This window comes from Amblyraja radiata, chromosome 22 (genome assembly GCF_010909765.2).
Source record: "Amblyraja radiata isolate CabotCenter1 chromosome 22, sAmbRad1.1.pri, whole genome shotgun sequence".
NCBI classification, from domain to species: Eukaryota; Metazoa; Chordata; class Chondrichthyes; order Rajiformes; family Rajidae; genus Amblyraja; species Amblyraja radiata.
In genome coordinates, this window is record NC_045977.1 from 22,345,884 (window position 1) to 22,363,422 (window position 17,539).

The 17,539-nt window shown below is 44.5% G+C and overlaps 1 protein-coding gene across 5 annotated transcripts in view; it reads left to right on the forward strand.

The window, feature by feature from the left end:
- Window positions 1-17,539, forward strand: part of capn15 (calpain 15) — a 164,514-nt gene that overhangs the window by 89,451 nt on the left and 57,524 nt on the right. Inside the window, exon 1 of one of the 5 annotated variants that reach the window (XM_033040635.1) lies at window positions 16,127-16,346. The exons of the other annotated variants lie outside the window; for them this stretch is intronic. The gene's annotated coding sequence lies outside the window, so the exon portion shown is untranslated. Of the gene's footprint in view, window positions 1-16,126; window positions 16,347-17,539 lie in introns of those variants that run through there. 5 annotated transcript variants of the gene reach the window in all.

The following is a 17,539-nucleotide window of genomic DNA, read 5'->3' on the forward strand; positions in this document are numbered from 1 at the left end:
TGACATTACTCTCTCGCCTGATGCTGACTGAATCTCACAACGCAGGGCACGATCCGAGAGATGCTCACCATCTCTTGTCCCAGTTTATCAGGCATCAAATCTGCACAATATTCCCACAGTCTTGTCCTTCACATTATTATCTGTACACTTGTGACAAAATTGAAGGGATTCGCTGATGGCATTATGACTCACTGTAGAACAGAATGAAGTCATTGAATAATACAGCATGGAAACAGACCCGTCGGCCCAACTTGTCCGTGCCAACCAGCCTTGAGAGCTGAACTAGAAAGGTAGAAACCTAGAAAATAGGTGCCGGAGTAGGGCATTCGGCCCTTCCAGTCAGCACCACCATTCAATATGATCATCGCTGATCATCCAAAATCAGCACCCCGTTCCTGCTTTTTTACCATATCCCTTGATTCCGTTAGCCCTTAGAGCTAAATCTAACACTCTCTTGAAAACATCCCGTGAATTGGCCTCCACTGCCTTCTATGGCAGATAATTCCACAGATTCACAACTGTATATTTACAATATACATTAATTATTTAGATGAAGGGATTAAAAGTAACATTAGCAAATTTGCAGATGACACAAAGCTGGATGGCAGTGACTTCTTCTTCTTTCGTGTCCATCTTCCATGTTTCAAATGTTGACATCGCTGTCATCGTCCATCCTGAAAAGGATGCAAGCTTCTGGCGACAATCAGTGGAAGCCATCACTTGTTGCAATAGATGATGGTGGTAACAGAATTAGCTCAGGAAACATCCAGTTTCCAGCCCCACGACGTGGACGCTTCTGCTATGGTGGCCGTGTGAACTGTGAGGAGGATGCTATGAAGATGCAGGGTGACTTGGACAGGTTGGGTGAGTGGGCAGATGCATGGCAGATGCAGTTTAATGTGGGTAAATGTGAGGTTATCCACTTTGGTGGCAAAAACGGGAAGGCAGATTATTATCTAAGTGGTGTCAAGTTGGGAAAAGGGGAAGTATAACGAGATCTGGGGGTCCTTGTTCATCAGTCACTGAAAGTAAGCATGCAGGTACAGCAAGCAATTGAAGAAAGCGAATTACATGTTGGCCTTCATAACAAGAAGAGTTGAGTATAGGAGCAAAGAGGTCCTTCTCAGTTGTACAGGGCCCTCACCTCACCAGATGAGACCACACCTGGAGTATTGTGTATAGTTCTGGTCTCCAAATTTGTGGAAAGACATTCTTCCTATTGAGGGAGTGCAGTGAAGGTTCACAAGGTTAATTCCCGGGATGGCGGGACTGTCATATGTTGATAGAATGGAACGGTTGGGCTTGTATACTCTGGAATTTAGAAGGATGAGAGGGTATCTTATTGAAACCTAGAAGATTGTTAAGGGTTTGGACACACCAGAGGCAGGAAACATGTTCCCGATGCTGGGGGAGTCCAGAACCAGGGGCCAAATGGCTTACCCCTTATTAAGAATAAGGGGTAAGCCATTTAGAACGGAGATGAGGAAAAAAGTTTTCACACGGAGGTTTGTGAATATGTGGAATTCTCTGCCTCAGAAGGCAGTGGACGCCAATTCTCTGGATGCTTTCAAGAGAGAATTAGATAGAGCTCTTAAAGATAGCGAGTCAGGGGATATGGCGAGAAGGCAGGATCAGGGAACTGATTATGGATGATCAGCCATGATCACAGTGAATGGCGGTGCTGGCTCATAGGGCCGAATGGCCTACAACTGCCCTATTGTCAATTGTCTATTGTCTCTGGGTGAAAACGTTTTTCCTCATCTCAGTCCTAAATGGCCTACCTCTTATTCTTAACGAGTCCTATTTACTTACATTTATATTTTATGCATCATCTCCACAGCATCCTCTGGCAACTCGTTCCATACTTGCACCACCCTCTGCATGCAGAAATTGTCCCTCGTGTATCAATGAAATGTTTCCTCTCTCACCTTAAACCTACATTCTCAGCTTCTGGATTCCTTGACCCTGGGAAGAAGACTGATTATTCACCTTATCTTTGCCTCCCAATATTTTGCACACTCCTGGTGACCCGAAACGTCACCTATTCCTTCGTTCCATAGATGCTGCCTCACCTGCTGAGTTTCTCCAGCATTTTTGTCTACCTTCAGATTCAGGGACAGTTTCATCCCAGTTATTATCAGGCAACTGAACCATCCTATCACCAACTACAGAGCGGTCCTGTGTTACCATCTACCTCAATGGAGATCCTCGAATTATCTTTAATCGGACTTTATCTTGCACTATACGTCATTCCCTTTATCCTGTATCTGTACTCTCTGGACGGCTTGATTGTAATCATGTGTAGTATTTCCGCTGACTGGATAACACACAACAAAAAAACTTTTCACTGTACCTCGGTACACGTGACAATAATAAACTAAACTAAAAGTTATGCCACAGTTATATAAAGCTCTGTTTGGATTATTTCTGGAGTTTGCACTCAGTATGGAGCCTGGCGTTTCAAAAAGCAGATATCAGTGGAAGTTTGTAATAGATTCAACAGAATAATGTTGGGGCTGGATGACTTAAATTATAAAGTCAGGTGGCATGGTGCGAGCTCGTTTCCCAGACAATGCAGAAGACCTGAGGAATGATTTAAGTTTTGAAGATGGTTGAAGGGTAGGTGATTGGAAACTATTTCCTCTGGAGTGAAATTCAGAACAATAGGTTAGATGCTCAATACTAGAACCAGGACATGCAGAGGTGATGGAGCCACAAGGAACCGCAGGTAATCGTTTTAAAAAAAAAGGCAAAGTGCTGGAGTAACTCAGCATGTCAGGCATCTCTGGAGAACATGGATAGGTGATGTTTCGAGTCCAGACCCAAAACGTCACCTATCCATGTTCTCCAGAGATGCTGCCTGATCCACTGAGTTACTCCGGCACTTTGTGTCCAGTTTTCATGCAGGAATTTCACATAAAGAGCCATGGAATCCTGGGAATCCTGTCAGCAACTTCCCAACAACAGAAAATACAAAACAATAAGGATAGGTTATTAAGAGATGATATTGAGGGATGTGAAGCCGTTACAGGTAATTGGAGTCACGATGCGAGTCAACCGAGGTCTGATTGATTGACAGAACAATACCAGAGGGCAGGATGGCTTCTGCTGTTTCTCCAACTGATTGCATGCCGTCCCCTGACACAAACCTCCTGACCTTCATAATCCGAGGCTTGTGAGAATGTGAACCCTTCTCCAGCAGCTGTGCGCTAAATCAATATGGTGGAAACTCTGCTTTTAAGCTTCTGACTGAGGCACAGGAAAATAAGTCAGCGTGGTTAATTTTCCCTTGCACCAGAATAGATTATAAAGTTAGTGTGTTAACTTATCCAAATCAATCTCACAGTCCAGGTTCCCACTCCTCATGGCTGGCGAGTTCCTACATGTGCCGCTGTTGAAAGTCAGTTACGTTTCTCTGTGATGTCTCTTTTCTCTCTCTCTGCTGCCTCATCCCCAGCACTTACAGTTAAACCGTAAGTGTATCAGAGTACTGTTGGCTACCTGGAACAAAAACAGCAGCTGTTGGAAGAACTCAATGGGCCGAGCAGCATCTGTGGAGGCAAAAGGGGTGCTGATATTCATCCACAGATGCTACTCAAGATGCTGAGTTCCTCCAGCAGTTTACCTTCTGCTCTAGATTGCAGCATCTGTGGTCTCTTGTGTCTCCATAAATTGGTCTGTCTGATGACTGTGAACCCAATAAAGAACCAACACTTCAACGATGAGAGGGGGTTAGAATTGGAAATCTTCTTTTAGTTTCAGCACAGGAACTGATTCCACTTCACTCCACAAATGTTGCATCCAACCTTCCAAATCAACATGGATCCCATTTGCCATTATCTTCAGGATCAGTCTACCATGAGGTACGTTGTTGAGTCATTTGGCCCTTCCTCCTGCTGCTTCCCATGCTTGCGTGTTCAGTGATCATGAACAGTGCAAGGTGGAGACACGGAACTGCAGGTGCTGGAATCTTGAGCAAAACACAAAGTGCTGGAGGAACTCAGTAGGTCAGGCTACATCTGTGGAGGAAAATGGACAGACGACCTTTCAGGTCAGGACCCCTTCTCAGATTGGAGTCTGAAGAAGGATCCTGAGCCAAATCATCGTCTGTCCATTCCCTCTGCAGATGGTGCCTCTGGGTTTCTCCAGCTCTTTGTGTTTGACAGCAGAGTGTAAACCAGCAACTACTGGGGGAACTCAGCGGGTCAGGCAGCATCTGTGGAGGGTACACAAAAATGCTGGAGAAACTCAGCGGGTGCAGCAGCATCTATGGAGCGAAGGAAATAGGCAACGTTTCAGGCCGAAACGTTGCCTATTTCCTTCGCTCCATAGATGCTGCTGCACCCGCTGAGTTTCTCCAGCATTTTTGTGTACCTTCGATTTTCCAGCATCTGCAGTTCCTTCTTAAACACAAGCATCTGTGGAGGGAATGGACAGGGGACGTTTCAGGTCAGGAGCCTACTCCAGGCTGATGCACCACACCACCTTTTTCTGAAAGAGCTTTCCTTGCCAAGCCCTTGGGTGCCTCACCTCACTGAAGCCGAATTCTTCTCGGTTTTTCTCCTCCAACCACCCTTGCTTGAGGTTTAAGCCATCTTAGCCGAGAATAGTAAAGTCAAGGTGAACCCCATGTTTAAATCTTGTTAAGTTAGTGTTGATTTTGAATGGAAGGCAGAGTGGTGGTGATCCTGGAACTGTGCAGATCCATTCTGGAAGGTCTCTACCATGGTTCCTCTGCCAGTCTCCTGGCGGAAGGAAGGGGAAGCTTGGCTGCGTCTTGTGCGGAGTGTCGCAGTGCAGTGGTACAGCTGCATACCTCGGAGGGATAGACAAAATACCCATTTTATTGTAAATTAATTGCAAGGACTGATGCGCTTCATTCATTGTCTTTTAATTTCTCCCTGTTTCACGGCCACCTTGCCTTTTCAGTCCCTTGTCACGGGCTCGGTTTTGCAATCTTCGCTTGAATTTGCACTCTCTGTTTGGCTTCAGGCAAAATAAAAGCTGGCACAGCGTGCCTGTGTCAGAACATGAACAAGCTCCCAGATTCCAAACACAAAGTGACTCGGCGATGATTTAATTGGAGCTCTGGGTGGCTCTGATCCACAAACACAAGTGGGACGGACTGCAGCTGCCTCGGCCACCACTTGGTGTGGAGCTCGCCAACGCCGCACACCTTTGCAATTTGTGTAGCTCTGACATGGGTGTCATTATCTGTGAGGGCCTCCTTTAGTTACATAACTTTATGGGATGCAGGCATCAGTGGGAAAGCTAGTATGCATTATCCGACCCGGACTGCCTTTGAAGAGGGTGGAGATGAACCTTGCAGTTCTGGACATAGCGCTCCAACAGTGTTGTTCGAAAGGGAGGGCCGGCATTTTGTGCTGTTCTATGTTCAATACATGCAGGCAAAGCAGATTAGTTTAATTTAGTATCATGTTCATCACAGACACGGTGGGCAGAAGCACTGTCCTTTGCTGCACTGTTCTATGTTCTATAAACCCAGCAGTAATGCAGGAGAGGCAGCGTACTTCTATGTGTGACCTGAAGGGAGCCCTGCGGGTAATAGTGAACGTGGTTTATATAGAACTAGTGTGACTAGTGATCGATGGTCGGCATGCACTTGGTGGGTGAAGGGTTTGTTTCCATGTTATATCTTGCAATAAATCATTTAAAAAGCCGACAGCTCTTGTCCTTTTTTGTGGTAGAGGTCGTGACCTTAGTAAATCCCTGTCAGTGAATTGGCTTTGGTAAAATTGTAAATTGTCCGTAGTGTTTAGGATAGTGCTAGTGTATGGGGATCGCTAGTCAGTATGGACTCGGTGGCCTGAAGGACCTGTTTTCATGCTGTATCTCAGAGTAGGCTGAGCAAGTAACTGTCATGCATTTTGTTTGGCACACTGACCTTCATCCGTAAAAGTATTGAGCACAGGAGGTGGGACATCATGCTACAGACGTGGTGAGACCACATTGCGGTCATACAGCACAAAATCAGGCATTTTGGCTCAACTACTCCATGTCATCCAAGCTAGTTCCATTTGCCCATGTTGACCAATATCTCTCTAAACCATTCCTATCAATGTATTCATGACAGTTTTGGCCACCTTGCTCTGGGAAAAATGTCATGAAGCTGGAAATGGTGCAGGAAAAATTGACCGGGATATTACTAGGACTCGAAGGCTTGAGTTATAAGGAGAGGCTGGAAAGGCTGGGATTTTTTCCCTGGAGCACAGGTGGCTGATGGGGGACCTTGCAGAGGTATACAAAATCATTAGGGGCATAGATAAGGGCACATCTTCTTCCAAGGGCAGAGGAGCCCAGAACTAAAGGGCATAGGTTCAAGGTGAGAGGGGAAAGATTTAAAAGAGACCTGAGGGGCAATTTCAGCATGCAAATGATGGTGTATACATGGAACGAGCTGCCAGAACAAGCTGTAAATGTGGGTTCAATGGCGGCCCCTGAAAGACATTTGGACAACAAAGAAGCAACTCTTACAAAATCTGTCAATGTGCAGCTGGTTGAGAGGCCTTCCCGTCACCAAGGCTAGTATAAATGTGAAACCACCTTCATCTGTATGGATAAAGGGCCTTGGGTCTTGTTTTTACTGCTAAACTATTCAAAGACCTTTGGGTCATTTCCAGGGGCTTTAGTATATTATGGATATTGAACCAATATCACGTTCCGATCTCTGCAACTCCCTTCAGTCCAGCAACCTGATCATATCTCAATCCTTCTCCAACTCTGGCTTTGTGTACATCCCTACTTTTCCTCATTTCCACCACTGGAAGCCTTCGGTTACCTGGGCACCAAGTCTGACAATCCCCTCCCTGAACCTTTCCATCTCTTTGAAGCCCTACCCACGGCACCTAACCCCCCAGCTCTGCACTGATATGTCCTTCGGCCATAATGTTGCTTGATGAGGTCAGGTATCAACCTTTGTTTGGCAACACTTCTGTGAAAAGCTTTGGAATATATTGCTAAATCAAGGTGCTAATGGAGTTCCTGTTTTAATTCCTCTTGTACTTTGAGATTTTGCTCAAGATTCCAGCATCTGCACTTTCTTGTACCCCCATTAGTAGAGGCCGGATCGCCGCGTCGGGGCCCGGCCGAGGCCTCGCGGGTCGGAGTCTGGGTCTGCGGAGCGGCCGACAGAGCCCGCGGCTGGGGCCCAGGTCGGCACCACGGAGGTGTGTAGTGGGGCAGCGGCAGCGGCAAGGCCTCACAACGATGGGGCCTCGGCGGCGGTGACGCCTCGAGACGGTGGCAATGCCTCGCGGGTCGACCCGTGGATGATGGGAGCGTGGAGCACCACCGTGAGGGGGGAGGAGGAAGAACAATGGGGGATCCGGCGTGGGGGACCCCCGTGAGGGAGGTGGGGGGAGAACAAAGGACAATGGGGACCCGATGTGGGGGAACTATTGGGGGGGGGGGGTTGGGGACAAAAGGGGGAGCCGCCGTGCTTTGTAACTTTGTCAGCGCTGTAGGTGGCTGTTATTTGTATACATTGTGTATGCAAGCAAAGAATTTCACTGTGACAAAATATTCATATTCCTAGATCATCAGCTTAACTCTTCCTGATGATGGTCTTGAGCCTGAAACAGGTACACCGTTTCTATCCCCACAGAGGCTGCCTGACCTGAGTGTTTCCAACATTTTCTGTTTTTATTTCAGAATCCTAGCTTCTGCAGATTGTTGTCAATCTCTCTGTGTGCAAAGTGACTTCTGTACTTACTTTCCTTAAAGATCACTGGACTTTGCAGTGGTTTGAAATGATCAAGTGTAATGTAAATGCAGCAAATCTTTAAAGTATACTAGACCAAGTGGGACCCGTTGGGTCCCTTTCACACGGGAGGCCTGGTCCCCCAACGCAACCTGTTCTCGAAAGCAATATTCCACCACTCTTTTGATTGGAAAAATATATATATATATATACTGAGGGGGAGAGAGTGGTCGTGCTATTGAGCGGGGAGGAGGGGAGAGAGGAGGAAGAGGAGGAGAGTTGGAGAGGGGACAGAGAGAGGAGGGACAGAGAGAGAGTGGGGATGAGAGAAAGAGGGAAGAGAGAGAGGGGGGGGAGCAGAGGGGAGGACAGAAGAGGGTAGAGGGGAGGGGAGGACAGTAGAGGTGAGGGGAGGACAGGAGAGGTGGAGGACAGTAGAGGTGTGAGGGGAGGACAGGAGAGGGGAGGGGCGTCCCATTGTGATGTCATTTTTGGCAGTTTGCAGGCAGCTTGAGAGCCCATTGTGATTGGTGCACTGTGAGAGGCATTGTGACATCATCAGTGGACAGTCTCTGAGAAAGGGATTTTGTATTTTTTTTAAACCAAATCATGAATAAGTTTTGAAATATAGCATGAAATCTGAAGTGAACCTGGTTACGACGTGGAGGGGGAAAAAGTGAGTAGGATGTGTGAAAATGGGAAGGCTGTGGCCTAGTGTTTGGAAGAAAATAGGAATTAACCAGATTCACTCACACACACACACACACAAACAAGACGAAGAGTTTTAGTAATATAGATAAGCAGGTGCCATGTGCAGCTCCAGGCAGATTTTTCACAGGTCAGCACGTGAATTAAGTTGAGTATATGGGATAGGTGGAAGGATTTAAAATCTTATACAGTATTTGGGAATTTCTGCAAGATTTAGTGCTGACATTTGAATTTGTCAGCAGTTAATTCACAAAATCATTATATTTAATGACACAGCCTATTGTGCAATATGCTGGGCAAAGTTATAGTTTAGCAAAGCAAAACCTAATGTGTTGGAGGAGCTCAGTGGGTCCGGCAGCAGTTGTGGAGAAAATGAACAGATACCGTTTTGGGTTGGGACCCTTTTCCAGTGTGAAGGTATGTAGCACAAAGCCCTCAAGTGACACTGCCTTTACTGGTCATAGGACTGGTCTGGTATATATGTCATAGAGGTGTAGAGTTAAACAGCATTGGAACAGGCCTTTTGGCCCAACTTGTCCATGATGACCTAATTGACATTCTGGGCTAGTCCTGCATTTGGCCAATTCCCTGCAAACCCTCCTTTTCTGCACTGACCTATTATGTCTTGTTTGTGTGGCAATGCACTTGATAGGCCAGGAAACTTGTAAAGTGTAGCTCCCTTGATCAGATGGTCAATCAACAGATAGCTTGTGGCCCATAAACAATGGATGGTTGGTCTCCAAGCTGTGAGATCGCCAGGCGACAGCATCCTGTCATTAGCATTACAAAAGCAGTTGCAGCTGGATGCATGTGGCCCCGACATGCACTCACCACATGTGCTGCACGTTTGCGAGTGTGATAGCTGCCTCCCCTGCAGCGGGTTGTGCCCTGTGTTGGTTTTAATGAGCAGCTGTGTGTGAAGTGGCAAATCCCCGGCACTTCACAGCAAAGCCCCTTCACCTTATCAATCAAGAGGCGCTGCACCATCCACGCAGCTTATTCAGAGCCCTCAGCACAGTATGAACTTCTTTTCTAATAACTAACTGGCATTTTAGAAATGCACAGTGACTTTCCATAACATTTCAGCAGGCATTGAAACACCAGCAGAAATCCTTTGAGGTTTTGTGAATATCTAAATAACGTGGCATCAGAAAATCTATCAAAAATGAAAATACATTAGTAATCAGTTGTGAAACAGTTACTTTATTGTCACGTACCTGCAGAGGCAAATAAAATTTAGAATATTTCAAAGACATTGGGGCAGGTATATGGAGAGAAAGGGCAGAGGGGTATATGAGCAACTTACAGGCGAATACAAACTTGTACAAAGGTTGAGTGTTCACAGCCCTGTATTTAGAGGGTTGAAGATCTGCTGAGTCAGCCATTCACCCCCCATAATATGGTTGAGTTCTTCATTAGGATGGAGAGTGACATTGTTAATTCAGAAACAAGGGTTCTGAACTTAAAGAAAGGTAACTTTGAGGGTATGAGACGTGAATTGACCAAGATTGACTGGCAATTGATTCTTAAAGGGTTGACGGTGGATATGCAATGGAAGGCATTTAAAGACTGCATGAATGAACTACAAAAATTGTTCATTCCAGTTTATATTAATGATTTGGACGAGGGAATTGAATGCAACATCTCCACGTTTGCAGATGACACGAAGCTGGGGGGCAGTGTTAGCTGTGAGGAGGATGCTAGGTGACTTGGATAGGCTGGGTGAGTGGGCAAATGCATGGCAGATGCAGTATAATGTGGATAAATGTGAGGTTATCCACTTTGGTGGTAAAAACAGGAAAGTAGACTGTTATCTAAATGGTAGCCGATTAGGAAAAGGGGAGATGCAAGGAGACCTGGGTGTCATGGTACACCAGTCATTGAAAGTAGGCATGCAGGTGCAGCAGGCAGTGAAGAAAGTGAATGGTATGTTAGCATTCATAGCAAAAGGATTTGAGTATAGGAGCAGGGAGGTTCTACTGAAGTTGCACAGGGTATTGGTGAGACCACACCTGGAGTATTGTGTACAGTTTTGGTCTCCAAATCTGAGGAAAGACATTCTTGCCATAGAGGGAGTACAGAGAAGGTTCACCAGACTAATTCCTGGGATGTCAGGACTTTCATATGAAGAAAGACTGGATAGACTTGGCTTGTACTCGCTAGAATTTAGAAGATTGAGGGGGGATCTTATAGAAACGTACAAAATTCTTAAATGGTTGGACAGGCTAGATGCAGGAAGATTGTTCCCGATGTTGGGGAAGTCCAGGACAAGGGGTCACAGTTTAAGGATAAAGTGGAAATCCTTTAGGACCGAGATGAGAAAAAAAAATTCACACAGAGTGGTAATTCTCTGGAACTCTCTGCCACAGAAGGTAGTTGAGGCCAGTTCATTGGTTATATTTAAGAGGGAGTTAGATGTGGCCCTTGTGGCTAAAGGGATCAGGGGGTATGGAGAGAAGGCAGGTACAGCATACTGAGTTTGATGATCAGCCATGATCATATTGAACGGCCGAATGGCTCGAAGGGCCGAATGGCCTACTCCTGCACCTATTTTCTATGTTTCTATCCCCCCAAACTGCTGTAGAGCCTGTCATAATCCACCTGGTGGTGGGTGCGTTGTGCTGCTCTACCTACACGAAGCTGTGCACAATGAAAAGGCAGGTTTGGTGAACTGATTTTACTTCATTTTATAGAGAACAGTGATGTCTTTGCTATATATTTCTTTATATTAGCTTTGAAATCAATGTTCCAGTTCCTGTGAAGACCCTGGAAGTGGGTGGCAGTGGTTCAATTCCTCACATTTGACGTCCACACATAATAAACCAGTGAAGGAGAAACAAATGCACACAGTTGGAGCTGCCCAAGATTCGGAGACACAAGGAAATGCAGATGCTGGAATCTTCGGTAGAACACAAAGTGCTGGAGTAACTCAAACGGGCCAGGCAACATCTCTGGAGGACATGGATAGGTGACTTTACGGCTCTTCAGACTAAAGAAGGGTCCCAACCCAAAACGTCAGCTATCCACACTCCAGAGATGCTGCCTGGCTCCAGCACTTTGTGTTCTACACAAGATTATGGCCTCCACAGGTCGTCGTGTCTATGTGGTGAGGTGTCATGGTTTATGGTCTGTGGTGTCGGGAGGGATGGGCTGTGGTGCTGGAGTCTTATCGAGTCCACACACAAGATTAGAAGTTGTTCAGCCAGAGCTGAACACACTTCTCGGCATCTGCCTACAATGGTGTCTATCTTGTCGCTTCTCGTGCGTGGTGGTGGAAACAGGGCCGCGACGTGAACGCTCTTTCCTTGACCCCGGTGCTGGAGTGAGGGGACCTCAGGGATGCTCAGGAACCCAATCATTTGATGCTGTCATACTGTGTTCAGATAGCGTGAGATAATGCCAGTCGCCCACTGATTGGCAGGATTTACCCAACTAGTGTGGCTGTTGCAGCATGTTTGGATGTGCAATCTGTTCCTTCTGAAGAAGGGTCCCGATCTGAAACATCGCCTGTCTACATCCCACTGAGGTGTGCAGGGCAAGTGTTTTTACACAGAGAGTGGTGAATATCTGGAACGTGCTGCCTGTGGTAGTGGTGGAGGCAGATATGATAGTGGTGTTCAAGAGGCTTTTAGATCGGCACATGGATATGGAGGGTGGAGAATGACCTAATTCTGCTCCTATGTCTTAATTCTCTTATGGAATATGGATCACCTGCAAGTAGATCAAAGTTGATCTTGACATCATATTCGGCATAGATGTTGTGGGCCGAAGGGCCTGCTCCTGTCATGTTTTATGTTCTAATTCTTTGCATCTTGTAATGAGCAGTAACAGTTCGCCCTGCATCTCAGATGGGGAATATCCTGGAATATGTGGAATATTCTGTTGTGCTGCAGCAAGTAAGAATTTCATTGTTCTATCTGGGACACATGACAATAAAATACTCTTGACTCTTGAAGGGAACTCATCAGTGCAATGGCAGTGCTCCAAGGAGTAGTGAGTCACACCTCCTTAAACTGTGGCTGCTGCTTGACAAACCATCTTGACATCTCAATTCTTCACTGAAAATCTGTGGTGCTCTGCATGTGGTTTATTAGCATTGAATCAGAAACTCCATTAAAGCAACAACTTGCAAAATATGAAATTGGACACTTTGACAAGCGAATAAGAAAATGGATGAGTACAGTTTGTAGTCTGCAGCTCAGGTTTCTGCAGTTCCATCTGTGTCATCTCCATTTGGACCAAGGATGTTTGGCCAATGACCCCATTTTGCTGCACAGTACTACTTTTGTGATACTCTTTTAATAGAGAATTGCCATTGACTGATAGAAAGATACAGCATGGAACTAGGACCTTCGGCTCACCGAGTCCATGCCGACCTTCAATCACCCATTCACACTAGTTCTGTGCTATCCCATTTTCACATCTACTCTCTACACAAAGGACAATTTGATGTTGGTTGAATATATATCATTCAGCAGGTCACTGGGGAACTTGTAGGTGCAGATCAGGTTATCAATGGGTTCAAACCCATAATCTGGGCGGATAACTCAGTACAGACTTGGGAAGTGCTGCTGCCGTACGGATTGAGTGTTGATCCTCTAGTTTCCTTTTGCGGTGGCCCTGCCTGATTACAGAGGCACAAGAGACTGCAGATGCTGTTTGACCCGCTGAGTTCTCTCAGGGTTTGTTTTGCCCTGCTTCATTATGTCCTGATGTCCATTCGCACTGTAGTTCCCAGTAGCCGGGGTGGGGTGGGGTGGGGGGGGGGGGGTACGTGCAATGAGCTGCCAGAGGAAGCTGTAGAGGTGGGTACAATTACAATGTTTAAATTACATTTGGACAGGTTCATGGATGGAAATGTTTTGTAGGAATATTGGCCAAACGCAGACAAATGGAACTAGTTCAGGTTAGAAATAAAGCATGGAGACAGATCATTCGGCCCACCGAGTCCACACCGACAACCATTGATTAGCGATGTTACAAAACCTACCGTCAGCAGCAAAGATCATAGAGAGCTCCTCTATGATCTTTGGTCAGCAGTGCTGCAGATCTGCCACTGACTGTGCGTGCGACTCCGGAGCCTTTGAAGGGGGGGGGGGGGGGGGGGGGGGGGCAGGATTAAAATCCAGGTTTGTATTGCTTGTCGGAGAAGGATTTCCTCGGGCTGCTAGTCGATGAAGAAAAATCGATCGGACTTCCGTTCCCGGTTTTATTTTAATATATCGCTGGACAATTTAATCGTTGGATTAAAATAAAAAGTGACTTCTAACGCCTTCAACGCCACGGATCGCAATATCAGGACAAAACAAACGGTAAGTCGTTTATTTCACATATAATCTTGCTTCTTGGGGTGGCTTTAGTCTAATTTTACGATGCGAAAATGTTATTTGGGCCCCATACGAATCAGCAGTGCCTTGCCCGCCGATATGTGCTTAAAATTCACGGCAACAGCAACGTTCCAATCGATCACATTCCAGAAACACCCACTCGCAAGATAATTTAAATCCTCTTTTCTTTTGGGCAATCATGTCATAAATTGTCTATATTTTGAGTCATTGTCTATCCATAATCTATATTTTTATACTAAATATCCATGACAGATTTAGTCACATGTATTGTGCAAAAAATAATAATTTAAATTATATTGAGAGTGGATGGGTCTAGATTATTTGGATACTTAGGCTATTTAAAATGTTTAGTGTTTTCTTAAGAAATGGATAGATGTTTAGATCTAGTAATTGAATTTAGATAAATTCAATTGATTTGATGAAACTGATGAATATGATTTTTTTGTTGGGTATTTACTATTTGTTTTATCGGTTTTTTTCCTTTACATTTTAAACAGATGTCTCCGAAGAAGAAATGCAAAATTGTCAATCCATGCCCAGCAAAAGAGACTGATTTAGACAATTTTCGCAGAGATTATCCGAATTTGGACTACTCCCAATGTGATGATCTACAGGACATTCTTAATGGGAAAGGGCAGAAAGGCATGTCATGCGTGGTTTGAAGATCAAAAACTTGTAGTTTACAATGCCAAAATTGAAAAGTTGAGGAAAAACAAGGTGTACAGAGTTGTTTGTTGGTTACAATCTGAGGAGTATAATGATGCTACTGATTATGATATGCCAATGTACCAGCTAGCAACTGATCTTCTCCATAAAGGCATGGTCTATTGCTAGAAATTGTAATTTATTTACCTATCTGCTACGGACTTACAGCATATAAGACAATAATATTAATGTTCTGATCTTGAGAATATCATATTTTTGAATTTTCAAGGCAGTCTGGGTGTTTATTACTATTTCCGTCACAACGGTCAATTTTGTAATTAGCTACAATTAGGTAACTAACTAATTATATGCTTTCATTTCAGGTCATCCAAGTAAGATGTTTCATATTTGTTTCAGAATGCTTCAATCTATAATAACTGAAAATTTCATTCAGTTCTCTTAATTTTTAAGAAAGTTGTGGGTTTTTTAACTGTCCTCGATCACAGCTTTTGTTTTAAGTCAATGGAAACGCAATAGGGAACAAGATGCTAATTTCCGAGTATAAAAATGACCATAACTTTTTTAATACTGAAGATATGAAAGTGAATTATGCATCAAATTAAACTTCTTTTTATGCTTTATCTGGTGGGATAAATTACAGACTTGATTTTTAAATCTCAAAATTTTGTAACATTCCTACATTGATCACCCATTCACACTTGTTCTATGTTATCTTACGTTCTTATCCACTCCCTGCACAACTGAAGCAATTTACAGAGGGCCAAATTAACCTACAATCCCGCACATCTTTGAGATTTGGGAGGAAACTGGAGCACCCAGAGGAAAGCCAAATGGTCTGCATGGCAAAAAGAATTTCACTACACCGAAAGGTGTATGTGACAAAATAAATTTGAAATTTGAAATCTTGGTCACAAGCGGTACATGCAAACTCCACACAGACAGCACCCTAGGTCAGGATCGAACCCTGGTCTCTGGGACTGTGCCACTGTGAGGCCAAATTGGGATAGACATATGTTGGTTGGCGCGCAGGGCCTGTTTCTGTGCTGAATGACTTTACTTCCCCTGGATTCTCCTGCAGTTCCATCTGGGGTCATTTCAGGTAATCAAGTAACCAATCAGTACATCTACTGAATTCCAGCCAGTAATGGCCCTGACTTGCTTTTCCCTTAGTTTACTTTCACTTTTCATTCATGCTCCTCACTGCCCTGAACTGGCAATGGTGGATTTGCAAAATGGCATGTACAAGTTTAATTCATGTAACATCTTCAAAGTGCCATGAAGGATTATTGCACTACAGTAGAACATTAATTACCCTTATCTAAATCTCCAAGACTAGTTGGATGGAGGTTTGAACAGGAAATAATTGCTTTCTCTGTCCTCTTAGTCACTCCCTCTGATGTATTCCTTCTGCATGAATTTATATTTCTCCCCCCCACTATCACTCTCTCTTGCACTCACTCTCACTCATTCTATCACTCTCTCATACACTTTCACACTCACACACTATTTCTCTTACTCTCATTCTCTCACTCATGCATTCTCTATCTCTCACATTCTCACTCTCTCACTTGCTCTCTCACTCACTCTCGTACACTGTCATGTATTCTTCTCTCTCCCTCTCTCTTCCCCCTCTGTTTCAGGAAGGATATTGATAAGTTGATCGATGAATCTAGTGTACCAAGTTCAGTCAGAAACCTGACTACTGTGCTCAGGGAGTTGAGGAGTTAACCAGGAAGAACAGTGATCAGTGGGTTAAACAGGGAGTGTTCTCTTCTAGTCAACCTCTATCGTGCTTCCATTCCTACCCTTCAGGTTAAACACACACACACTGTCTAGGAAAGCAAGCAGTCTAAAGTGTGCTGTGTGAGATTGTTTAATATCTTCCCGAGAGCAGCACCAGTGAGGTAAGTTCACAGTAATTAATATTCCAGCAGTCGACAGGGAGTTTGTGCGTCAGGTTGCTGCTTGCTGTCTTTAGTTTTGGTTCGGGTAGGAGTGGAATGTAGAATGAGGAGCATGATTCAACCTTGCTGAAATTTGACAGTGACAGACAAAATTGTTACTCATCTTTGTTACTCAGTCTTTTACTTACTCTTTTACACAGGGTAGGGGAATCAAGGACCAGAGGACATAGGTTTAAGGTGAAAGAGAAAAGATTTAATAGGAACCGGAGGAGCAAATTTTTCACACAGAGGGAAGTGAGTATATGGAATGAGCTGTCAGAGGAGGTAGTTGAGGCAGGTACTAGAGCAGCATTTACAGGTAAAAGGATAAGAAAGATTTAGACATATATGAGCTAAAAGCAAGCAAATGGGATTAGATTAGGTGGGACATCCTAGTTGGCAGGGACAAGTTGGGCTGAAGGGACTGTTTCCGTGCTGTATGACTATGACTATCTATTTTCTCTTCCTGCATCTATCCTGTGAGTCATTTGATTAAACTATTGTCACGTAATCAGTTAAAGGTTAGGATTACATATTGTGGCCGAGAATTAGTGTTGGTTAATTGTTGTCACATGTACTGAGATAGTGGAAAACTTTATTTGCAAGCTATCCAGTCAAATCTAACTATCCATGAGCACTATCAATGGTTTAATAGCTACATTGAATGCAGCCCTGCTGCTTGGCACTGAAAACCCTGCTACTTTAACAACTTAGAAGTCTTGATTTAGTTTAGAGACACAAGAGACTGCAGATGCTGGAATCTTGAGCAGAACACAAAGTGCTGGAGAAAGTCAGTGAGTCAGGCAGCATCTGTGGAGGGAATAGACAGGTAAATTTCAGACTGATTAGAGTAGTGGGGGCAAAGTTGGAAAAGAGAGGTGGGGTAGGACAAAGCCTGGCAAGTAATAAGTTTTCAAATTTGACCCCTGAGATCATTTTATAGGTCAATCAAGTTTAGTAAGTTTAAACTATCATTTTTTTTAATCAGAGAGGCTTGACAGTAACTGGAGGAAAGGACATTAAAGGATCAGTAACTGAGTGACAAATCTGGAACCACGGGAGAGTTAGAGAGAATTAAAGAACCGGCGACATTTTGATTGATTGAGTTAAATTGATTGATTGAAAGATACAACTGCACCACTGTGCTGTCCAGA